This window comes from Crocuta crocuta, unplaced genomic scaffold, assembly GCF_008692635.1.
Source record: "Crocuta crocuta isolate KB4526 unplaced genomic scaffold, BGI_CrCroc_1.0 scaffold299, whole genome shotgun sequence".
Taxonomy (NCBI): Eukaryota; Metazoa; Chordata; class Mammalia; order Carnivora; family Hyaenidae; genus Crocuta; species Crocuta crocuta.
Window position 1 is genome coordinate 12311031 of NW_027532747.1, and position 26583 is coordinate 12337613.

Consider the following 26583-nt stretch of genomic DNA (forward strand, 5'->3'; position numbering starts at 1 on the left):
ATTCTGTGTGGCCAGTGCAGCCGGGAAGTCGCCCTGACAGCTCCTCCCGCACAAGTCATACTGTCCGTCACTGCTTCCTAAAAAGCAAGTGCTGATACCAAATGGGCTTGTGGATCATTTTGATTCTCTTCTTTACACTCTTCTTGTTTTTTTTATCACATTTTTTACGGCAAACGTACCATTTTTCTAATTGGAAAGAAAAATATTTTAAAAGAGCAGTTTGGGAGACAGAAAACAAAAACGAGCGACTTTTTTTTTGTTTCCAGTAGAATAACAACAGCAAGGCCATAACCACCCAAGGTAAATCAGTGCAGAAATATGAGGCAGGCTTGCTTCTCCTCATCAAGTAATAAATGGCCTTGCACAGGTGAGATGGTGTGCGACATTATCATCATTATTACCAACCTCAAGTCCTGAGATACTTTTTTTTTTTTTTTGCAGAGCTCCTGGGTAATGTGCTACTCCGGTAGACATCATGGGGATTTATTACAAGGTTGTTGTGAGGCTCAAATGAGAAAATAGATGTGGAAGTACTTTATAAATGAAAGCTATTATTTCCAACAAAAAGTAGAGAACTCTCATCTGCATTGGGAACAAGGCAGACCGTTGTGAGGATGTATATACAATTTAACATGGAGATAGGCATGGCCCTTACAATCTAAGAATGTAAGTTCATCTGTTCATTAAATAAATATTTTGGGGAGCCGACCACGTGCCTTGAATAGGTTTGTGGGGCTTGGGATTTATCAGTGAAAAAACAGATACAGGTGCTTTCCCTTGTAAAGCCTTGTGAGGGAGGTGGATGAGAAGCTAGATGTCTAATAAATAAAAGAAAGTAGTCCATCAAAATAACAGTAGCTGTGACTAACACTTGAATCATGCTTATTCCGTGCGGAGCCTGGTTCTAAGCCCCTTACACGTAATCCCAAACACCCAGGAAGGTAGATGCTATTGCTAACCGCAATGGGGGAAAACGATCCACACAGAGGTGCGGTAACTTGCCCAAGGCCTCGCAGCTGGTAATGCCAGAGCTGGAATTCAGCCTCAGACAGCCCGGCCTTCGTCACAGAAGGTGTTGGCAGGGGTGAGACTGTGGGGAAAGACACAGAGCAGTAAGGGATCATCCGTTCAGCAGACATCCTGTGAGTGCTCTGTGCCTGGCATCATGTTGGATGCCTGGGGTACAGAACAGAATGGGGAGAGCGTTGGTGGTATGGTGGTGAGGAGAGCTGCCTTCCAGAATGGAAAGGGCAGCATCCCTGCATGGAGGAGTTGACGGTGTCCTAGGGAAGATGGAGGGGGCCGGGGTACAGAGACGTATTAGTGAACCACCTGATAACATTGTGGGATACACCTGTTTCCTTGGTTTCCTAGGACCGCAGAGACGCCATGTTGGAAAAGTATTGGTTTCGTGACCCTGATGTTTAGGGCTAGTGAATTCCTGGCATCGACCACCTCCTTTTTTTCTAAAGGCAACTGGTCAGTGCTGTCGTAGGCTCTCTTACCGCAGAGGCAGATGAAGCCAGTAGCCACTTTGGTTAGACTCTAGGCCACAAAGCCAAGGGTCTTGGCCAGCCTGAGCTCATATTCTCCCGTCTACACCAGCAGGGCCGGTTCAGTTCACTTTGACACCCTTCTGCTCAGCTGGTGTCTGTGCTGCCATCGTTGTTTGCTCTTTTGAATGTCATTCTTTTTTTTTTTTTTATTTTTTTTTAATGGTTTTTTTTTTATTTCTAGGAGAGAGAGAGAGACAGCGTGAGCAGGGGAGGGTCAGAGAGAGAGGGAGTCACAGACTGAAACAGGCTCCAGGCTCCGAGCTGGCAGTCAGCACAGAGCCCGACGAGGGACCCGAACCCACGAACCGCAAGATCATGACCTAAGCCAAAGTCGGACGCTTAACCAACTAAGCCACCCAGGCGCCCCTTGAATGTCATTCTTACTACCGTTCATCTGTCCTCAGTGTCGCACAGAGGGGTAGGCCACCCAGAGCTGGGTACACAAAGGCCTGTACCCAGCCCTGCACATGGTTCCTTGTCCCCTGACCTGCAGAGGACCGGCTGAGGGAGAACGCAAGCCCACTAAAGAAAAGCCCTCGGTAGTTTATTTCCTGCTAGTGAGGGGTCAGTAGCGCGTGGTTCCTGCCCAAACGGAGCACATTTGTTCCCAGAATGCATCTTCCCTCTGCAGCCGGCGTGTCCTGATCCCAGTTCCTAGCGGTCCTTTTCTCTCCCACTTATGTGGTCCCACGGCCACCAGGATAGAAGGATGTTCTGCCTGCTCTTCTGCTATAAGCACATGCTCACAGCTGAGGGTCACAAGGAATTCATAAACACTCTGGTGTTATAGGGGGTTTTGTTTGTTTGGTTAGCGGTTATGTTTGTTTCCTTGTTTCTTTCGTCTGACAAAGTCCATGACTAAGTCTGAATCGTCCTTGCTGTTGCTTAGGATTCGTGAGATCGGCATTGTCACGGGGGAAGATCCCCCTTGGCCTGTGATTGTCGCCGAGGCAGCCAGTCTTCTCTCTCTTCTTGTAGACCCGGTGCAGGAGAGTGACCATCTTCATGAACATCCCTCACAGGTCAGGGCCCCTTGCCCCTCTTGGGGCGGTTAAACCAATTCCCTTCATTGGGCCCATGGTGGCGGTTTTTGTTGCTTGTTAGAAGCCTGGCACTCGGCAGGGTTCCTTCATGACCAATGTTTCAGTCCTCAGAACAACTCATTTTATGGTTGGGAAAACCCAGGCTCAGAGAACTGCATTAACCTCTTCCCAGGCACACAGCTAGCAAGTACGAGGACAGGACTTCAGTCTAGGCTTTGCCATTTCACTTTGTTTTTCTTTCCAGTATACCGCCCCAGATGATGTTTGGAATAGAAAGTAAATTTCTTTCAGGCGTTATTATATTAGCTCTGAATCAATTCTCTTGTGTGGGGAAATGAACTGAGCCTGTCTTCCTAAAGTGTCTTCTTAAAACACTTCCAGGATCCTACAGGCCATGCCTTTTTCTTCTTTTTATTTTTTTTTAACTTCTTTATTTACTTATTTTTTTCAGCTCCTGTAATCTAGAAAAGGCAGGATTGAAGACTTCCTCCTAATAAAATAAGAAATTGCATTTTCTTCAAAACCGTGCTTTTCTGTCTCTAAGCAAGTTATAGATGATATGATATTAAAATGATGGTCCACCTTACAGATGAAGAATGAAATGGAAATTATTTAAAGTCACATTTTAAACTGTAGAAATGGGCTCGCAGGAGATGCTTATGTACTGTGACCAGTCCGTTCCCCACATATTAGCAAGTTTTGCAGGAGAGTTTATTGACTAGACAGGAAGAAAGGTTCATAACATGGTGTCCAAGAACGACTTGAGGCTTCATTGAGGAATTTTAAGGGTCCAGGCAAATCCCAGAAATTATATTCAAAACATGTGCCTTGCTGTGCTTTTCTAATTAGAGGTTCCTTCTTTTCCGTCAGACCCTCAAAGGACATCTTCTCTGTATCTGTGTTCGCTGTTGCATAACAAATTACCATGAATGGTGGCTTAAAACTGCACACGTTTGGTGTCTCGCAGTCACTCTGAGTCAGGAGTCAGGAGGGCACAACCTAGCTGGGTCCCCTTCCCAGGGTTTCACCAGGTAGCAAACAAGTGTCAGTGGCTGTCTGTTCTTTCTGGAGCTTGGGATCCTCTTTCAGGCTCGTAGGGCTGTTGTCAGAGTTCAGTCCTCGTGGGTGGAAGGCTGGAGGTCCCCGTTTTCTCGCCAGGTCTCAGATGGAGTCCACTCGCAGCTGGGTAGGCTCCCAAAGTCCCAGCCCCTCGGTCCCCTCGGTCATGCAGCTGATTTCTTCAAGGCCAGCAAGAGAGCCTCATCTCCACTCTAACCGAAAGACCCCAGGAGGATTTCCACTTTGACACACACACAGTGAGCTGTCAGGGGCAGGGAGCACCCCAAGCAGCGAGAGTGGCGCCACCCAGTGCCTTCCCCGCGAACCACAGGCAGCGTCTCCGCATCGGGCCGCCAGAGCGTTGACCTGTTTGAGCACCTGTGCTTTATCTCCCATTTATTTTGTGCGCCCGTTAGCAAGATGTGTCCTGAACTGTGACCTAAAAGGTATAACCTTCAAAAGGTTATTTTTTTGTTTCTGTCTGGGAACGCTCAGAATTTTGTTCATATAAATTAAGGGTGATTGCCTCTGCACTTATAAAAAGTTTCGTAGGGATGCCCTAGTTTCAGATGCTGGGGAAGCCTGTAACCCCGGGAGTGGCCGACCACCCATCACCGTTGCCATATTTCATTATTAGAAGCAAGTAACAGATTCCGTCTTCACTGAAAGGGAGGGAGATTCTATAGAGGAGGCCATGACCCACTGACGGGGAGTCACCTTAGTGATGTGTCTGCCCCAGTCACCTCCTAAAAGCTCAGAAGACCACTGCTCTGAAATCTTTGAAAACTACATGACCAGCATCTTCCAAACATTTCATTAGTTCACCGGCTAGTTATGTTCCATCCCTAGGAAGAGAAACATGATGGAATGGGAAGAAGTTGATCACCCCTGTTTTATCTCCGTGGAGTAGGGCACCGCAGAGGTAGACTAACTGGTGAAATATTGAGTGAGAGCAAAGAGCTTATTCTAGGTTGTGTGGGAGAATATCTGCAGCAAACACCGCATGACAGTTTATGTCAATATCATGGCCATGTTCGCTCTAATTTTTGTGACCAAAAAAAAAAAAAATCATGGTTTGGACCATTGGGAGGCAGCCAGACCCCAAAACAGCTTAAAGCTTCTCTTTCCAGGTGCCAAGGGGTAGCGTCATGCTGACTGAGGCCATTCTTGTTTTGCTTTGAGTCCGATTCAAGGTTGATAAAGAAGTTAGAAATTAAATGTGAGTTGGTCTGTGGGAATATTTAATGGAATATTCCCAAAGTTGCTTTTCCTCCCGGCTCTGTTTACTGAATATACCCGTTTCCTAGGGCCGCCCTAACAAGGTGCCACAAACTAGGTAGTTTTCACAACAGAAACGTATTCATGCACAGCTCTGGAGGCTGGAAGGCCAAGGTCAAGGTGCTGACAGGCCCACGCTCCCCAAAGACTCCCATCTAGGAAAGGATCTGTCCCAGGAATCTGTCTCCTAACTTTGGTGGTTCCTTGACTCGTGGTAACATCGTTCCATCTTCACATGCATGGCTTTTCCCCTGTGCTTCTGTCTGTGTCTGTCTACAGATTTCCTTTTTTAATAACACCAGTCATATTGGATGGGGGGGGGGGGGGGTCAACTGCTCTAGCATGAACTCATCGTACCTAATTATATCTGCAACAATCCTATTTCCAACTAAAGTTAATGAGGTACAGGTAGGGCAAACATAAGAATTCTTCAACATTAGAATTCAGAGATGGACACAATTCAAACCGTAACACTTAAAGAAGAATAATTTAAAATTTCCCTGGTAACCATTCTGTTCTAGCAAGTAAATAAAGTCTCCTTGGTGGATTGATGGTCAGAAACGGTTAGCTTTCCCTTTACTCCTCATGCCTCATTTTTGGGAATTTACTATTTTCTCACTAGAATGGCATCCTGGCCTTTTGAAGTTAATTTTAGAAGTAAAGCTCCTGTCATTCTGCATCTAAATTGGTCAGTCCTAAACCTATTTCTGTTAGTAGGATACATATCCAGGGGTCAGTTATCTGCTAACCCCACCTGTAAGTGGGGTAGGGAATGGAGAACCCAGGTCATAAAGGAGACAGAATTCTGAGCAAAGATACCACCCATTCATAGAATAAACCGCTTTCAAGAGGGCCTTGTGGGGGCAGCCTGCCTAGTTCAATTAGTAGAGCATGTGACTTCTGATCTCAGAGTCATGAGTTCAGCCCCCATATTGGGCATAGAGCTCATTTTGAGAGAGAGAGAGAGAGAGAGAGAGAGAGAGAGCATGCCCACGAGCACACTGTGGACTGTCACTTGTATCTTATTAACCTCTACTTTACACACAATTCTAACAGACTTTTAAAGTCTAACTTTCCAATTCACAAGATAATAGAAGCATGGATATATGTATAGGGCAAACTCAGAGCAGCAGGTAATAGCAGGAAGAGAATCTCACAAAGCTTAACGAGCAAATTCCAGGGGCACCTAGGCAGCTCCATCGTTTCAGTATCTAACTTGGCTCAGGTCATGATCTCACAGTTCATGAATTCAAGCCCTGCATCAGGCTGACCGTGCTTCCCGTCTCTCTTCTCTCTCTGTTTCTCCCTCTCTCTCAAAAATAAACATTAAAAGAAAAAAAGCAAATTCCAAACTAGATCTGGTTCAAATAGTATTTCTGTTATGATGTCTTTTTGTGATATCTTCCTGTGAATTCCAATATCACTTGTGAGTTGTCACCTGTTTTCATACTGGTAAACGTATTTTTAACTCCTCAGCCAGATGATTGTAGGAGCCAGGATGTACCCAGCTGTGCCTAGCACAGTACCTGACACAGAGGAAGAGTATCAATAAATCCTTATTAAAGACTGAATAACTAAAAAAGATCATGTCATATATCAGGACGGGGTTTCAAAGTATTTTGAGCAGGAGAGATTATTCTGTTTACTCTTCGAATTCTGTATTAAAATTACAGAATCTGAAACCTCACCTTTCCATAGACTTTTAGGAGTTGTTCAGCGATCTCATTATTTTATTTATAAGCCTGGCAGTTCTTAACAATCACTTTTAAGAGGGCCTTTTATTAATGTTTGGTCTCATTTGCAAACTTAGTTAATTAAACTCCTTTAAACATTTTAAACTGCATTTGTAAGGGAAATCGAACATATTAAATTTATAAGGACTCAATTGCCTGACTCAACAAACAAACCTCCCAGAGCACTTAAGCAATTCTTATAAATCTAATTAAGCTCAAAGTATGTTACACCTTATGGTCTTTTAACTTTTCTTAGACTGTATATGACCTTAGTGAGATTTCGACTTAAAATTTAAATGCAAATTGGTGATTTAATTCCACATTTTACTTGATGTCTCTTTGCTCTTCTTATAGGCCAGTTCTCTTAATTATAACAAATATTTAACATACTAGGCCTGCATGGATTTCTTATTTCAAAAAAAATAATTCTATAAATCTAATTTTCTTAAGCATGTATGTGCTTTATTCCGAATCTTCCTTGTGTCAAAAGATGCTCGCTCAAATTGTCCATGGGAAAGAAGGACACCGCTCCCCTCTGCCTTCCAGAACCTCAGAAACATCAGAGATCTTTGGAATCTTCTCTTCACCAGCACCCACTAGTGCCTCCCCCTTCCCTGCCCTTGACCATCCGGTGGGAGAATTGGCACAGACCCCCATCAGGTGCTCCTTGAAGGGACCTTGCAGGTGCCTTTGGAGCTATGAGAGAGAAAGTCTGAGCAATTTGAGACTTGGGAGGCTACCGGAAGGAGGACAGTGCAGTCCTCAGGCTTCTTCTAAATCTTCCCTACCCTGAAGGTGTTCACAGAGGTGGACGGACAAGCCCAACACACACCTGTGTCTGGACACCTCCCAAGACCTTCCCCACCCCTCATCTTTAGGACTGTGTTTGCGGTGAGCCCCAGTGGACAAAAGTCAGGGGGTGGGGGTCTGGCCATGGCACCGCGGTCGATGGCTTGTATCCTGCTCTCACCCAGTGCTTTGCCCAGTGGAGGCCGTACGTCAGGACAGCCTCAGCAGCTACCAGTTTCCTTTCTGACTGCCATCTTCCATCTTTCTCTCTCTCCCATGGAGAAATCTAGTCCACAGTGGCCAAAGGCTGAATTCAGAATGTGGACCTGGGTCAGAACCATTACAGTCACTCAGATTCCTGGAAGAAACAGACCAAAATCCTGCTGTTGTTCACGTTTTTAAAAAGTTGAGCCCAAATGTTTTTCTTACCTTGCAGAAACACTAAGGGCACATTCCATTGTTCACATATTTTCTTCAGAACTTTTGCCCCCAAATAACAAGTTATAAAAAGAGACAGTTGCCTACATTTTCTAGAAAAGAAAAAAAAGGAAGGAGGGGATACTTCTTTTGACTCAAGAACAATTGTTTCTTTGAGCTCATCTCAGACAGTGGGGGGCATTGCCTTCCTAAGTGAGTTTTGGAGGGTGGAGGAGGGGCGCCCTTCTCAGCTTACTGGGATTTCGTAATGACCAGTAGGTATCGGCCTACATTCCATTGAATATCTGTACCCCCCAAGCTGCTAGGCTGAGCCCGCCTTTTTTGAGTCACTTTGTGAATGAGGCCACAACCTACTGAAGCAGGTGTCACTTCTAGGCCCACATCCCCTTGCTTCAAGGCAAACAGTACCAAATTCTGTCCACTCACAGAGGCCTGTACCCATGAACTTCTGGCTGTCACTAGAATGAATTTTATAGATTCCAAACTTAGGTATTGGAGATGTCTTTCCATGAGAGTCCAAAGACCTTGCAAGTCTGTGGACTTGTGCATGATCTTCATATAATGCTCAGTGTTAAAATGGGCCTGTGGATGCTCACCTTTGACTAGCCAGAGCNGCAGGACCCAATGATGGGTTTCCATGGTGACGCCTAAGTCCTGACGCAAAGATTATATAGACAGGGCAGTATATGATACAGTCTTTAAATTTTGTTAAATACATAAAAGAAATATTTCAAAGAGCAGTGCTTCATGTGCTTGTCTTAAAGGAAATGTCGTATTTCCCAACAACGTGGGCTAAGAGAGTTCTTGCTGTATGAGACAAACATTTGTAAAAGTCTGATAAAGGCTCTTGGTCCAATGAGGAAGTTGCTAAAGCAAGTTCTTTAGAACTACAGGGAAGAAAAGCCAGAATAATACAATTCGGTTATCATTTATTTGTTACAAAATGCTGAGGGATTTGCAAGGCTTCCTGGCTTTTGCTACATGTATCTTGAACCTGACTGTAACCAAAGGTTATGTATAATATGGTGTGCTGAATAATGCATGGACAGTGATAACACACTTTAGAAGAGAGAGTGAGAGAAAAGAAGGTGGTTTTTAAGTACAGTATGGCATTTCCTTTCCTGCTATGGTGATACATGGTACAGTGCTCTGTGGTGTGCAGAATGTTAGCAGTTGTCATAGCGATAGAACACCGTCCCGGAGAAGGGAAGAAAGGCCGGCGTAAGACACTTCACTAGAATTAAAACCACGGTTACAACACAATGATCATTGTTACCCCACATTTACTGTCAGATAGTAAAATACATGCTCGGTTTTTTCCTCAGTGATAATTCCGGGCGGCCCTGGCGACCATCCTAGGGCTTGTGTTACACATCCAAGCTTCTGGCTTCACTTGAGAGTTTTGTACCTTTTGCACGGGCTGCTCGTTGGTGTAAAACCAGCTTGTGTTTTTAATGCCTCCCTGAATTCACTTGCAGCCACTGGCCCAAACTCCGTAAGCTTCAGGGTCTGAACAGCTCAGCAGAGTCCGTGATTAATTTCTCTGTTTCTCCTTGCCCTCGGGGTTGCCTCCTCTGGGTCGTTTGTCAGTCGTCGTTCTCTCTGGTTAGATCTTGAGTGAACAGCTCTTCCACGGACCCATCGACCCTGAAGCTCAGCTTTGCTTTCGGGTGGTTCCTTGGTGCGCTCTTCTTGCCGCGGAGCCTCTGGTGAGCTGTGTCCTGCCTCTCAGAGCATGTGCTCCAATACAGCAGCTTGTGGAAATTGCTCTGGTGCTCAGTTGCCCGGGGAAGGTTACCTCCAGAGGGCTCCTTGAAGGCCAAGGTCAGGAGTCCGTTGGGTCCAGGTCGGTCATCTTTGCCTTAGCCACGACTGCCTCTCTCCCAGTTGTCCAGCCCACGAATATGCATTCGTGATCCAGCCACGCGTGGGGGAGGTAGTGTGGCAAGGGTTGTGCGTGGACGCAGCCCAGAGGAATCCGTTCTACCACCTGAAAACAGAGCTTGAACTGCAGTCCTTGAGGGCGTGGGCTTTGGTTGCATCATTCTGGTCTGATGATGACGATACAGCGCGTAGTGACTGCCGGGTTCTCTCCTGCTTGCTCTCTGCATGTCGGCTCGCTGAATCCTTACACAGCCACTTAACGCACCCGGAAGCTGACGCCGGGAGGGGGGTGAGCACCTTGGCTATGATCACGTGAGTGGTAAGTGCAGAGCCGGCCCCAGGGCCTGTGTCCCAAACTGCTCTGCCACCTCCTGGGGTCTGAATTGGAACCAAGGGTGGCCTCAGATGTACCCAGGGGAACATGACTCCTCTTGGGAGAGCCTTAGGGATCCGTGGTGGGGCGGTGAGAAAGGAGGAAGAAGGGACTTTGAACCTCAGTGAGAGTTACTTGTACAAAGCAAGGTGTAACAGGCCAGAACAAAATGTGCACTCAGAAGTTGTTATCAATATGGAATTTGGTGTCATTAGAATAATGGAGATAGTACAGTGCAAGTAGATTATTAGAATGGAGAGGCCCCTGCCTCAGACTGCTTACCATTTCTGATATATTGGTCTCAGTTAATGTTAATTGACCGTTTCTCTGTACCAGGCATTGTGCTAAGGGCTTTACATGGACCAGCTTGTTTGACCAGCAGCCCGGTAAGGGAGGGGGGTTCTATTGCATTTTCCAATTGAGGAAACTGAGGCACAAAGTGGTTAAGTCAACTTACCTGGGCTACATCCCTGTTCATGGCCAGGCTGTCAGTCATCCATCCACCAGGTACTTGAGGGAAGCCCTCTGTGTGCTGACTGCACTGCCCTCGGCTCCTGGGAGGTAGCGATGAGCAGCAGACAAGTTCTTTCCCTCGCAGGGCTGCTGTTCACACACACACTCACACACACATAAGTTATAGACTCTGAGCATCTCCAGTGATACCTGTCAAGTATTAAGGGGAGGCAGGAATTTCTGAGGAGGAGGAGAAAGGAGTTTTCAAAGATGTATCAGGAGTAAGTGAATGTCCTAGACAAAAGCAGAAAGTAGGGATAAGTGAGCTCAGATTCTGGAAAACCTTGGAAGCATAGGGAGAGTCCTCGCTGGGGGTGGATTGGGAATAGAGGCTGTGTGTGGAAACAAAGCCTTCTCATGATACACAGTGTTGATCAGAAGTACAGCCACAGTGGACTGTTGAGACCCTCTTGCTCTGCAGATGAGAAAAGCAAGGCCCAGACAGTTTCTCTGAGACGCATTCCTTGGGAGAGCAGTCCCACACACCCCACTTTTCTTGTAAAAGCCTCAAATTGAAAACATTGTAAATAAATGTCCAAGGATGAGCTACATCTGTCTGTACCCTTGATGAAAAGAGGGGAAGCTTTAATGGTAGATGGAAAAAAAAAAAAAGACAAGTTATGAAACGGTGTACTCATTTGTCTCCATTTATGTAAGACAACAACAGCTATAAATAGTTTTGAAAGATCTAGGTTCTTGTCCGCTTGTCTGAAGAGAAGCAGCTCTGGACAGATACCAATCTTGTAGGGAAAGAAGGTTGCCTTCTGAGAAGGGGCAGGCTGGTAGAATCCCGCAGCCTGTCTTGGTAATGGCCTCATTTTTTAAAATCAGTGACTGTATTGTATTAGTCATGTAATTTAAATTAAGTTTAAAAAAAAAAAGGACAACCAACTTGTCTGGTGGGAGACACTGAGTTAATAGAAAAGGCAAGTCTGAAGCACCTGAATATTCAGGCAGGAGGGGTGAGGTAGAGGGGGCTCCAGAGCCCCATCACCAGCCCAGGAATCCCACGAACCATACAAATGCCAATGGTTAAACAGGGTTTTGCTAAATGAATGTGTGTTTTTCAAAAAAGACTCCAGTTTCTAATGGCATTAGTATTCCAAGCAGCCGAATCCCAGGCTGGAGAAAGGTACAAATGATGATTGCTCATTAGCAAATAGAATACAGATGTTCGGTTCATTTTGCCTGAGTGCCTCGGCACCTTGGGGAGCAACCAGCATCGTGAGCCGGCCCGGCAGCAAGGCTGCAGACTCAGCACGAAGGCGAAGGGGATACCGGCCATTTCATAATTTTCTGGGCTGGACTTTGTACGTTTCCATTGGTAGTTTGTTAGGACTGATGGGTCAGAGTGGGAAGCTAACATTTCTAAAGCAACTAACTCCCCCCCAACCCCCCAAATTTTTTAATATATTTTTTCTTTTGCATTTTTGGTTTCATTTGCTTCTTAACCATCTTATAAACTAGGGTGGCTGGCTTTGGAAAGGAAACTGAGGCTCAGAGAGGTAAAGTGATGTGCCCAAAGTCACACAGCAACTGAATGGTGGATTAGAAGCCAGATGTGTCCGGCTCCAGAACTCTGATGTTTTAGCGCCCTTTCGCACTAACCGTTGAGGGGAAGGGAGGCAGACTGCACAAAAACAGTTTGAGCTCTCACGCTCGTGTGCTTTTCTTACAACACCCGCTCCTCTCTCGAGAAGCTTCCAGGAAATACATCCCATTTCTCAGGAGCCTTTTAAAGCTAAACTGAGGTATTTTTTAAAAACCGGCACAGCGCCAAGTCCAAGCTGAAGCAGGGTAGCTACAAAGAATAAGTGAGATGCGAATTCAGCGTTCCTTGCCTGCTGGAAGAGCCTGGCCTTGGTCGTAGGGTAAAGAGCGAAAAACAAACAGGTCATGTAAGGTGGAGTGGCAGTTCCACACAACCGGGAACAAAGTGTGGAAGTTGGATTTCCATTAAGCAGTGGGTATGATTGCCTTAGGAAAAAAGGCTGGGGAAGGGGCTCCAGGTTGGAAATGACATGGATTAAAACACCCACGAGGAAACCCAAACCTGGCTGGAGGGGCAGGGCTGCCACAAGAAGAGTGACCAGCCATTTAGATTTGACTGCCACATGGGAAGGTTGGATCAGGTCTTACGGGGTTAAAAAGAGCTGATGGAGGTTTAGAAGGGACGCGGCTCTTGAGGGTGGTACCGTCTGGACAGGGATTTTGCAGAGAGAGAGAGCAAGCTTGGGACAGAGATTCTGACATCAGTTGAGCACTGGGGTTGGGGGTGTGGGAGGTAGTGGTGTGGATGCATTTTTTAAAAAGATTTTTATCTATTTATTTTAAGTAATCTCTACACCCAACATGGGGCTTGAACTCGGAACCCTGAGATCAAGAGTCACACGCTCTACCAACTCAGCCAGCCAGGACCCCCAGCCTAGATACATTCTAAATGTATTTTCAATGACTGTGTTAGAAACTCCCACCTTGACCTGTCTTTTGCAGATTATTTCTGTTTGGGGTAAAACTTGGGTTAAAAATTTTTTGGTGGTGGTGGTGGTTTTCGGTTTTTATCCAGCAGGAAGGATGGAAAGTTGGTATCTATTCAGGGCATAATGTCTTTTATTACTCAGGTGTTGTTGCTGCCTACCCGTACGTGTGTGTGTACACACACACACACACCCTGCTTACAAACCCTGCTTGTGTGCCTGTCTGCACTGAGTCCTCTGCACAAACCTATTAAACTGCCTTTCCTATCAGCGGAATGAGTAGGCCCAGGCACTTCTGGGGACGTGAGCCACACCAGCTGCCCATGGTCCAGCCCAGAAAGGTGTTTGGGTTGCTCATCAGCCAAAATGTCCCGTTTCTGACTTTTGGTCCGCTCAGGTAAGCGTGCCCCCAGTGATTCTCAGCGAGTTCGTAAACTTGATCCAGAGGCACTAAGGTTACTTGATTAAGAAGTTACCTGGTCAGTGTTCCAGGTGAAATAAAGGAGTTTTAGAGACAAAGAACCATTTTATTATTCCATCAGCATCTGCCCAGCTGTTAAAATTGTAAGACAGCCAGTCATCAAATTCAGCTGTCTCGCCACCAGACACACATATCGAATGTCACTGTAGGTCTCTTGGTCCAACAAATTCTCTTGACTCCCATACATCAGCAGCTGCACAGAGCAGCCCTGTTTTTCTGCATCTGGGCAGGCAAGGGTAAACAGCCGGCGGCATACCCTGTGCAGAAACAAAGCCAAGCTTCCAGAAGCGACCGACCTTAACTTCTTGTCCTGGTCTCTAAGCTTTTACTGTCATGTTTCCTAAGCTCCTGTCCTCCAACTTTGGTCGCCTTATTGAATGGCTAGAATTCCGTCTGGTCACAGATGCCTCCTGCCTTCGGGGTATGAAGTTAATTTAGAAATGACATTTTAAATAGTGGAAGCCTTTTATATAATGATGTGAAAATTGTACTGCTTTTGAAAATCAAAATCAAACATGAAACAGTGTGAGTCTCCATAAAGAAGTTAGATATCTTGCTGGGATATTACTTTGGCTTTCTGCCCAAAAAAAAAAAAAAAAGGCACTCCATTTATTCTTCTAACTCTGAAGAAATGAAGCAAAAGGTATTTGAGGAAAGAGGAGGGTTTGTGATTGTTTTATCCTCAAGTCTGGAAGCTAGATTTGCAAAGCAGCACTTTTTTTTTTTTTAAACTGTAACCCAGACATGAAAAATTGGGCACCTTCCCCAAATAGAATCTCTAAACCGTACCCGGTGAAAGCTTGAATAACTAGTTAGGATTTTGAAAGACAGAAGACCCTTCGCGTTGTTGACTGCAGTTTAATTACATAATTAACCAACCAATCCTGTTTTTATCTGCTTTAGACGCCTTGCAAAATAATTTTCCATAGAGTTACACTGCTCTTCTCATGCACTCTCTTCCCTTGTTAATCATCTGAAGGTAAATTCTTTTAATTCTCTTGCTTTTCTAAAGGGCTTGGCTCCCCTCACCTTACCTGATAAACAATTTACAGTCAGAAGCAGCGTCTGGCCCTCTGATACAGATCAGAAAATGGAATTGTGTTACTCCCAAGGAGCCTGTGGTTTTTTCTTTTAAGAAAATACTCTGCTCAGATAGAAGGCATTCACGTCACTCAATCCCCACTAGCCGGGGCGGGGAGGAGAAAATCAGACAAAATACAAAAAATATGGTCAGTTTCCATCAAAGTTAAACCACCTCCCGGGTCAAATCCAATGAAAGGGAACTTCCGAGAGGTGGGTGGGTTGCCTGTGAAGTGTCTGCTCTGGGAAGGGGCCTTTGCATCCTTCCTGTCTTTTCACAGCCATAATTGAGTGAAGAATATAACCAACTTGACTTACAAAAGCTGCTGTTTGCTCCCTCCTTATGCCCCAAAGCAAACAAAATAGGCAGATTCCCAATTTGGAGCCACTGGCTTAGGCGGGCCTCCCCCCGCCCCCCCCAAGCCCAGGCCTTTGTTTGCTGTGGAGTTGTCCTGGCCTGCAGAGCAAATAGATGTAAAGAGATTAACCAAACAGGAAGGCCCAGCACTGGCCCTCTCTGTCCCACCCGGAAGAAAGTATAACCCGAGGGTGGAGAAGGTAGCTCTCTGGTAGCAACTGCCAGTGACAGACCTCATCCTCACTCCACACTGGATGAAGCGAGTAGGATGGAACCTGCTTCCTAAGTGGTAGAATCCTCAGTTTTAGAGATTCAGTCCCACCTTTGTATTTTACAGATAAGGAAAGTCTCTCATTTAATAGATATGGACACAGAAGCCATTTCTGCTAAATAACCTGCCTGAGACCGGTTGGTAGATCATAAAAAGAAGTACATCATCAAAGTTGAACATACACTAATTGATTGATTTAATGTTTATTAATTTTTGAGAGAGAAAGCACAGGGGAATGGCAAAGGGAGACAGAGACACAGAATCCCAAGCAGGCTCCAGGCTCTGAGCTGTCAGCAAAGAACCCGACGCGGGGCTCGAACCCACAAACCACGACATCATGACCTGAGCTGAAGTTGGATGCTTAACCGACTGAGCCACTCAGGCGCCCCTACGCTGATTTATTTATTAATCTCTGAGAGTTTTCTAACTTCTCTGAGAATGTTTCCATAGTTTTTTGCTTGTGTGTTGCCCCAAAAGACTCAATTGTTTCAATCTTCAAAAATCCATGAGAAAGCTCCTTGAAGAAAGACCCATAATTAACAAAGTAGAGTGATAGTCCCATCATCCTTGATACTGACAAAGCAAGTATAAAATTTAGAAGAACCAGTTGCTTAATAAATTATTAGGTATGCTTTTGAGCAACTGCACCACAATTTTGGGTGTTGCATGCTTTGTTTCTAGAAACACGATTGTCAAATGTCCTCTGGGGGGCAGTCTTCCTGTCCCCTCTACAACGAAAGGAAAGGGCCTTTCTTCTTCAGTATTCTCCACTTGGGTGAACTGGAAGGGTCCTATCCTCAGACCCATGGCTTGCCCAAAATGTATGTTTTACTTTATTTATCTATATATACCTCACCTATCCAAAAAAAATAAAGAAGGGAAGTAGGACACCTGGGTAGCTCAGTAGGTTAAATGTCCGTCTTTGGCTCAGGTGATGATCTCATGGTTCGGGAGTTCAAATCCCATCAGGCTCCACACTGATGGTGCTGAGCCTGCTTGGGATTCTCTCTCTCTGCCCCTTCTCTGTGCTCACTCTCTCTACCCCTTCCCCGTTCATTCTCTCTCTCCCTCTCATAAATAAACAAAAAAGGGGTGGAGAGATTGATAACGATGAAAATGTAAAAAGTACTTGCACTATGAACAAGAAAAGTTGAACACTATTAAACGAGGAAAGTGCAATGTAAACGGTGCTTAATGTAGGGTGTTGTTTTTTTTTTTTTAAGTTTATTTTTATTTATTTTGAGAGAGCGAGCGAGCGGGACAGAGGCAGAGAGAAAGGGAGACAGAATCCCAAGCAGGCTTCACACTGTCAAACTCAGACTCTTGAGGTCATGACCTGAGCTGAAATCAAGGGTCAGACGCTTAACCGACTGAGCCACCCAGGCACCCCAATGTAGGATTTTTTTTAAAGTAGCTCTGTGGGAAGGAAAGGTAGAAAGAAGGGCACTCTGGAGAGCTGTGCTTCAGGAGTCCAGGCTGAGAAAATGACAGCAATTGATGTAAAACCCAGCTCTGAGTTTCCTAGCAACAAAGGCAAAGAGAGAAATAGGTTGGTACACGCAGCTCTCATTCCTAGTTCAAGTATACATACCATTGAGTTGCCTGGCTCTGAGACTAAAGGCAGTTTGTCAGGGTTTTACCTGAGAGGGGAAGACATAATGCCTTTAACAGAATTTAACAGATCCAAAAGTTGTACGTGTACCCTTTTCTTATAAAGCCCTTGGTGAAAAGGAAGGTTTCAGTGTTGACGAAGGCTGTCTCAAGGCTATGCTGTGTGGAAGGAAGGGGAGAGATGCAATCACAGGTTTATTGCCATATTTTGTGGATCTGCTCCGACTCGTTTTTTATACCTCAGAAGAAACTGTGTCCAAGCACATCTCAAAGATACTGCAGGTTCAATTGCAGACCACCGCAGCAAAGTAATATTGCAATAAAGCAAATCCTGAATTTTTTGGTTTCCCAGTGCATATAGAAGTTATGGTTACACCATACTGTAGTCTGCTAAGTATGCACTAGCATTATGTCTTAGGAAAAACAATGTATACTCCTTAATGTAAAAATACTTTATTCCTAAAAATCCCACCCATCATCTGAGCTTTCAGCCACTGATAATCACCGATCTGAAAATCATCCTGGCAAAAATAATAATGCTGGAAAAGTTTGAAATATTGAGAAAATGATCAAAATGTGACACAGAAACACGAAGTGACCAAATGGTATTGGAAAAATGGGGCTGATAAATTGCTTAATTCGGGGTTACCACAAACCTTCCATTTGTAAAATAAAGCACAGTGTCTGCAAAGCATAATAAAACGAGACCTGCATCTCTGTGGAAGATTGTGAGTGGCTTAGCTGAGTATCCAGGAGCAAGCCCAGGAGGCGCTTCCATGCTCTGGAAGAAAGCGAGATTCCCCCGCCTTCCTTCATAAAACATAGAAGTCTGGTCCATCTTGAGTATCTTTTGGAAATTGTATCAGTTAAAGATTGTTGTTTGTTTGTTTGTTTTTTTTAAGTAATCTTGACATGCAAGGAGTAGCTTGAACTCTCAACCCTGAGATCAAGACTCAACCAACAGAGCCAGCCAGGTGCTCTGAAATTGTATCCATTGAATAGATCTGAGCTTCCTGATTTCTCTCTTTTAAAACCAGAGAGCTACAGAATGTAACTGCCTCACACTGGTCCTGATTTAAGCAGTTGGCCCCTCATTGCCCCCAGTAGAGACAAGCAGCCTCCTGGGTCCTCTTCAGTGATGTCCTGGTTCTGCGGTCTGGGATCTAGAGCAGGGAATGAACGGTCAGGGCTCTCAGTGGTTAAAGCACACAAGAAGGCCATACGGGAATTAAGGGCTCGTGTTAGAAGAGCCAAAATGCGAGAAGCCAGGCTGGCCCTTTAGAAATGATTTCCAGGGGCGCCTGGGTGGCTTAGTCGGTTAAGCGTCCGACTTTCGCTTAGGTCATGATCTCGCGGTTCGTGGGTTCGAGCCCCGCGTCGGGCTCTGTGCTGACTGCCAGCTCAGAGCCTGGAGCCTGTTTCAGAGTCTGTGACTCCCTCTCTCTCTGACCCTCTCCTGCTCACGCTGTCTCTCTCTCTCTCCTAGAAATAAATAAATCATTAAAAAAAAATAAAATCTCTTTAAAAAATAAATAAATAAATACCTAAAATAATTTTGATAAAAAATATACCACCTGATTTTAAGATTTACNGAAAGAAAGAAATGATTTCCAAAATCCTGTAGAACTAACAACCGGAGAGGCTGCCGTCACTGCCTCTATGAGGTCAGAGACACACTTCATGTGTGTGTCCCAGAGATCATTGCCACTCTTGGAACAGCCCGTGGGAGGATGCTGGAGAACGGACACTGGGTCACTGCAGGAAAGCCCAGAGTCTCCGCACCCCTGGGTGCCTATCGGAGAGTCAAAGGGAGCCTCCCTCACCCGCGCCTGCAGGCAGTCTCGCTGCATCTACCTGGCAGGGTGAATTCACACCCAGAACCCTAAATGCAAGAGAGTCTGGAAAATGAAGTTTGTTTATTTGGGGTGTGTGTGTGTTGTTTGTTTATTTGTTTTGTTTTTAGCTTCCCAGCTTCTCCAGCCAGAGGCAAATGGGATAGAGGCTGTATAGTCCCCAGTGTCTGCTGCACACAGTCCTTGTGAATTGTCCCATTCTGATAGTACGTCATCCCCACCATCCACCCCGTCCAGGCATTTGCCGTGGTCTGCTCTGGCTGCCATCACAAAATACCACAGACTGGGTAGCTTAATACATTTTCTCAGTCTGGAGGCTGGAAAGTCAAACTTCAAGGTCCAGAGGGGTTTGGTTTCTAGTGAAAGCTTGCTCCCTGCTTTGCAGAAGGCCAGCTCTCATGGAGTCCTCCCGTGGACTTTCCCCTGTGCTCATGAGCATGGGGGTGTGGGGCATTCTTCTCGCCTCATTTTCTACTCTGGGGTCACTAATCCCGTCAGCAGGGCTGCACCCCCATACCCTAATCTAACCCGAATTCTCTTGCAAAGGCCCCATCTCCAAATACCATTATATTGGGGGTAAGGGCTTCCCCATGGGAATCTTGGGGGGGGGACACATATGTTCAGTCCTTAGCAGAATGCGTTTTTCTTAGCATTGCAAAAACTTCAAGATCATTTCAAACCAACGAATCACAATGCTTCCTTTCAACAAAGAGAGAGCTTTTCATGCTGTTCTAAAGAAGCCTTTTGGGGTGAGACTTAATCTCTGATGGGAGAGTGTAAAACCAGAGATTCTTACCCTGTTCTGTCTAATCCACCCCTGAGAAAGCTGGATAAAAGCTATGAAGCCTCTAGAAGTGTCACAAAACACTAGTGCTCGCCTGCACTTCCTGCATTCGGTCTTCTGTGGACTGCCCACCTACTCCGCCCCTCCTTCTCGATGGTTTTTGCTCAGTGTTCAGTGGGAGCAGCTCTTTCCTTCCTCACAAACTGCTTGTGTTTGGTGGTCATCAAGAAACCGGGGTGTAGCGGATCGGGTCCCAGGGCGCTAAATGAGATGCAGCGGTTGGAGCTGAGAACCGTCAGGCCACGTCCGCCGAGAGAGAATTGGTTTGTGCAGTTGCATATATCAAAGCTCTGATTAGGATCTTTCCTATTACCTTTAGTTAATAAACATGACCAAGGTGACTTGGCCACTTTGGAACATTGGAGATGGTGATAAAAATGAATTTCCTTGGGAAGCTTAATCTCCAAAATTGCTTCAAGGTTGGATTCTGGTCCTTCTAGCACTGAAACCTGCAGAGAGAGAAACAGATAGAATGCTATCACCTGGCTTGGCGAGACTTGGTATACTCCAGATGAAAGGTAATGAAATAAAGGAAAGAATCAGATACATTAACAGTTTTATGTGAAATGGAATCAATAAGGTTAAATCCGCTTTGGATTCATTAGCTATTCTGTTTGGGTTTTGGGGTTTTTGCAGAGTGCTTAGATGGAGAAAATAGGCAACTAGAGAGCTGGGATGGTATGTAAAAATTAATTGTGTTCTTGAGTCCAAACTGTAGGGTCTCTTTTGCGAATGTAATGAAACAAAATGGAGCAAGTTGAATTTGCTACTCAGCAGATGCCAGGATTTCTCCATGTGGAAGGAATGTTCTGTTTTTCAACATGCCCAGTCTGGTGAACTACCACAGGAAGGGGCTGACCTCACAGCACCCCTCTTCTTAACCCTTTCCATCACCAGGTGGTGGGGCTATGGCCAGCAAAGAGCTAAATGAAGTGTGCAGTCCAGAACCAAAATTTAGGAAACGATGGTATTTAATTTGCAGCTTGTTATATACATTAATGTAGCAAGCAGCGCCTGGGGATAAATATGGTGGATGCGATTTACTGAGCAGTAAAGCAAAGCTCTAGGGAACCAAGCCTTTTATTTTAATAGGATGTTTGAGTGACAACACTCTGCTAGGTGCCTTGTCAAGTCACCGTTCCAGAACTGTGTGACATAACGGCAAGTATTTTGCAAAAGTCCTCATGAAGCATGGAATTGGGGTTTCTGGGCCAAGTAGCTGCATGAAATGTTTTAAGAAATAATGTAAACTTGAAGCATTTTTCCCCTCCCCCTTACATCCCCCCCTTACTTGTAACAATGGTAGAAGGAACTTTTATCAATGCATTTGCATTGGTATATCATGCAGTGACTTTACATTGAGATGCAAATGAACTGGTCTCAATTAAATACCTTTGTTGTGATGTATTTAGACTTGTTCCTTTGACTTCTCTTACTGAACCAAAAGAAAATAAAGTAGTAAAGTAGTATTTCTTAGTAGTGGCATGCCTGTAAAAGCAGTAAGGCAGTTCTTCTTTTATTTAAACTCTAGTGTTGGACACCTCCGAATAGCAGTTAAGCTTTCCTTTTCTGAATAGAGGAGCTTTTTGCAAATACAGAGAACCACACTTCACTTTCAAACTGTTTGATTCAAGAAAATGACATTGGTTGGGGCACCTGGGTGCTCAGTTGGTTGAATGTCTGACTTTGGCTCAGGTCATGAGCTCATGACTCATGCGTTTGAGCCCCGCGTCATGCTCTGCGCTGACAGCTCAGAACCCGGAGCCTGTTTTGGATTCTCTCTCTCATCTCTGCTCTCTCTGTCTCTGTCTCTGTCTCTCTCTCTCAAAAATAAATACTAAAAAGAAAATAGAAAACAACATTGGTTAAAAAAAAAATACAGTGCGCCTGGGTGGCTCAGCCAGTTGAGCATCTGACTTCAGCTCAGGTCGTGATCTCACAGTTTGTGAGTTCAAGCCCCACATCAGGGTCTGTGCTAACAGCTCAGAGCCTGGAGCCTGCTTCAGATTCTGTGTCTCCCTCTTTCTCTGCACCTCCCCTGCTCGCTCTCTGTCTCTCTCTCTCTCTCAAAAATAAACATTTTAAAAAGTTTTAAAAAATTACAAACCTGTATTTCTCAGGGCAATTTATTTGAAGCTCATGCCTCCAAGCAAGAATTGTCACTGTGTAACTGTTGTGATTCGATAGTGTCTTATCCATTTGAAACTCTTTGTATCAAACTTTGGAATGTTGGATCCCCTTTTTACTGCCAGGAAAAGATTAGCTGGGCCTGTACCACCCCTCTTTCCCGTTTTCAAGCATTGGCTAAGGATTTAAAATACTGTTGGAAAGAACTTGGCTGTTTGTCAGGGTTCTTTAATGGCTCCTGGTCCCAGAAAAGTGAAGAAGCTTTGCTCCTAAGGAGCGTGAGAGACACAGATTAGCTGCTTGGGCTTTGTGTCGGAAGCAGGAGCCAGAATTAATGTGGCCACCAAATAAGGCGCTAACCACAAGGTGGTCATAAAAGGTTTCTATGAGCTCCTCACCCCAGGATTCTCTGCTACTGCATTTGCCTCCCTTCTATCTGGACCTGCCTCTGGCATTTCATCTGGAAGATGATTTCTGAGGGTGTCTTTTAGCTCAAAAATTCAATTACTCTATGCTTAGATTTGAGAGCAGACCAGGTAGGTTTTCTTTCCCACAAAAGGCTTTGTTGTGTATAATGATTCGGGCTCTATAAGCTGGAAATATTGCTCGGTGAGGCCAGTTATGAGGTGTAATAAAATAACAATAAATTCACATTTTTTTTTAATGTTTAATTTTGAGAGAGACAGAGCATGAGCACGGGAGGGGCAGATATAGAGGGAGACACAGAATCTGAAGCAGGCTCCAGGCTCTGAGCTGTCAGCACACACGGGACACAGGACACGGGACTCAAACTCATGAACCATGAGATCATGACCTGAGCCAAAGTCAGGCACTCAACCTACAAGAGTCACTCAGGCGCCCCTAAATCCACATTTTTAAAGGGAAGTAGGGTCTCTGTAGCAGCTTTACAAAAACACTAATGTGAAAAAAATGATCAAGAATTGATCTTTGCAGCTTTGTCATTACATGGCTAATTAGATAGTAGATACAGGTAATTGCTGGCATATTAATTTAAGTGGTTGCTATTGCGTCTTTGCCATGGTCAAGACCATGGAATGCACTGGCTAGTCCGTGTCTATTTAAAGAAATAAAATGTTTCTCGGTGGAAAATGATAATTAGTAAACCCCAAACAGATCAAAATTCCACAGGGAATAAGCAGGGCTGCCTGAGCTCACAAACTGCCTGGGGACTCTGACTGCCCATCGCGACGTCGCCGATGGGTAGGACCTGGGCCCGCCTTTTATGTACTTCCCAGTGATTTGGCAGCATGGCCACAAGAGGTCAATTTGGATACTATGGTCACATTTTAAAAAGAGAACCGTAATTATGACCTCTAATTATGTACAGTTATGCCTGCTGAGTTAAAGATAATGGTACCTCCTGCTTGGAAGTAGAAGTTAATTGCCTTCAGGGGTCAGGAGGGTGCTGACCCCTTTCCCCACCCCACACATACCCCCCCAGCCTGAACCAGGCGTGCAGCCGGAAGACTAAGTAAAACGGGCCTGCTGTGTTTTATCATGCTGTTTAAGCCTCAGGTTTAAGCACTGTTCCACTCTCACTCCAGCGGAAGGTCAAATTTAACCTATGTTCAAGAGGGAAGTAAAACGTCAGTGAGTCTAGACCTAGCCTATCTTCCTCGATGGCCTTCTCGGAACCCAGCATCACCCAGAGCTCCATGTCACGGGCCATATTTTTGTTGCTAAAGAACATATTCCATATCTGGTATAGTTGGTCTGGTATATTTTGCCATCTTTTTTTTTTTTTTGTCCTATTAAAGCTTCTTATTTAGAGCATTTCACTACATGTTGCAAAGAAGAAAATAATAAACCTCTGTCACGATCAGCAAAATCCTGGCCAGATGTGTGTCATCTGTACCCCTTCCACTTCCCACTGCCCCACCCCCAGGTGATGGGGATTCTGGAGCAAATCCCTAGATATTGTATCATTTCTTCTGTATATATTTCCATACATATCTCAAAAATACGGAAACAGTTTTTTAGAAAACACAATCACGATACCAGTAAGACACCTTAAAATTTTTAATAAATTTCTTAGATCTTAAAACTTCTCATCACAAGGGGAAAAAATTGTAACTGTGTGAGGTGATAGATATTAAGTAAACTTACCATGGTAAGCTTACTTTTAATTATTATTTTGCAATATATATCAAATCTTATACACTTTAAGCTTACGGTATTATATGTCAGTTATAGCTCAGTAAGCTGGGAGGAAATTATTCCTCAGTAATTCATCAATGTTTACTTTTCCCCAATTGCTTGTAGTTGTTTTGGTTTTTTTTAACCATTGTTTTTGAAGTCAGGAACCAGATGAGGTTCATACATTATTGTATGAACACTTGACCTGTCCTTTATGTCTCTTGCAGTCTCTTGACTCCCTTCCATAATTATCTATCCAGCTCTATCATTTTTTTCTGGCTCCTGCTTCTGTGGTTAAAGAATTTGGATTGTCCTATAAGAGTTTCCTATAGTCTGGATTCTGCTAATTCATCGTGTTGTCATTTGACTTATTCCTTTGTCCCCTGGGTTTCCTATAAGTAGGGTATTAAATCTAGAGCAGGATTTTTGAACCTTAGGACAAGATGTTTAGGGCCAGATAATTCCTTGCTGTGGGGGCCGTCCTATTCATTTTAGGATATTTAGCAGCATTTTTGGGCTCTACACACTAGATACCAGTAACACACACACACACACACACACACACACACACACACACACACACACATCAGTTACAATTGTAATGTCTCCAGACATCACCAAGTATCTCCAGATAGAACACTTTTTTGGTTAAGAATTATTTCTAAGTAGGGTTTATACCTCTATCAGGTGATACACTGTATCTGCTTTTTTATTATCTGTGGTGTTAACACCTATTGATTATCTCTGCTTAGATAAAATAATTCATTAGGAGCTTGCAAAAGTTTTGCAAATGCCAAACCTTATTCCTTTTTCATGTGTTATCTAGAATACTTCTTTTTTAAAAGAATGTTCTATATAGAGAAACATTTCTTCCATCACTTAGCTAGTTCCCATGCACTTCATGTAGGAAAGGCAGAGCCAATGGTTTGCTTCTTTCATCAGTTTTCAAAGAATGAGTCAGTTCCGTAGCACTTTGACCAGGTGACCAGTGAGTTTCAATATTTTTTAGTATCATTGCAAAGTATTGGGTGTAAGCATGTTTGACGTGTTTTAATTTAATGTCATTGGTATCCTCATGGGAGATCAAATTGTCCCATCTTTGGCCAATGGGAGTGCCCTCAGGTAAATTCCCAAGTTCTCTAGACATGAAGACTGTAGCCTTTGACAGTGTCCTCGTTTTCTACTACTACGAGGTGCTCTGGGTTTATTGCATATATTTCCTGCTCTGGACCAGTTTCTTTTAATGGGAATGGTAGAGACTACAGTAATTTTAAACATGTAGTTCTTGCATTTGCTGTGGATCTCAGACTCGCCCCACATATGTTTATAGTACCTTGATAGTATGTATAGCTTATTTAGATGGGTTTACAGACCACTCAGAAGCACATCCTATTTGCCTGTAACCCTAAGCCTCTCTGGAGAGTAAGACTAACGTTTCTTACGCTTTTCAAGTCAGTGTTGCCGGCTAGACCACAGTATCTGGAAATATTAAACCTGAACTAACCACAGGGATGCCTTTGTGGTTGAGTCAGTGTGGTAGGTTCTAGAAGTAGCAGAGCCTATAAACTAATCAGTTACCTAGGAATGAAAGAGACATCTTTAAAAGTCCCATTTCCTGAGGCCCAGAAGACCCTTGATGGAGACAAGCTCTTGATCACGTCTTGACAAGCTGGTAGAGTCCCCATCTTTGTACTTTGCCAACCCTCTGTGGCAGTTGAACAGGCAGAAAGAGGTTCTCCCTGGTCCCTCTTCACTCTCCGCAGACACCTGAAGCTGCGACTCGCTCTGCAGAACGCGTGGGCTGGCGCCTGCGGCCCTCAGCACATCTTCTGCTCTTGAAGCAAGCATCCTTCCTAAACTGAGAATTCTGTGAGAAGAAGAATTCCCCCATTTCCCCCAGAATTCAAATAAGACATGCTTGTTAGAAGAGAGGTGTTATTCCAGAAGGCGAATGATTACTAGCTTCCCACGGGGACTACAGAGGGGGTTAAGAGTGTCCCTACTGACAAGGGAAGTCATCTCTTTGAGAAGACGCTGTGTATGCACAAGAGACAGTTGGAGGATAACCCAAGGCAAGTTCCTGGGCACGATGAGAAGCACTCTGGGTTCTGGAAAGGGAGGGACCACTGTGGAGGTCTGCAGAGGAGGCTTCCTGGCGAACTGGGAATCGGCAGTGCCGGATACTGCCTGCCCCCACACACTCAGGCACAGCCAGCCAGCCCTCTGCTGCCAGCACTCCATGAACCTCCACCTAGTTATTACGGCCCCAGATGACAAGTTCTAAAAGTGATCTGGAGCCTTCTTTGCCAGGAGGCAGTGGATAGGGGCTCTCAGAGGAGCGCTGCTCAGGAGGGAGATACTCTGGGTTTTAGTTCATTCATTCCCTCTTGCCTGCAATTTACATGCAGAGTACAGCAGACTGCATGGAGAATAACTTTCAAAGAAGCCTGTGTTGAATATGTGTGTTCAGTCTTAGGTGAGATTGGCTCTGTGAAAAACATTTCTGTTGAAAAGGCAAGAACCTTTCAAAAACAAGTTCTTTTTCTTACCTGGGAGAAACAGTGAGAAATATGCAGGAAGGAGGGGAGACTTCGGCGCCTCAGCATCTTCTCTCCATCATAATCCAAGCCAAAGCCCAGGTTAGAAATCTGACAAAAA

At 44.7% G+C, this 26583-nt stretch overlaps 1 protein-coding gene across 3 annotated transcripts in view; it reads left to right on the forward strand.

Moving 5' to 3' along the window:
* FOXN3 (forkhead box N3) overlaps positions 1-26583 on the forward strand; it is a 235549-nt gene that overhangs the window by 170169 nt on the left and 38797 nt on the right. The gene's annotated exons all lie outside the window — the stretch shown is intronic.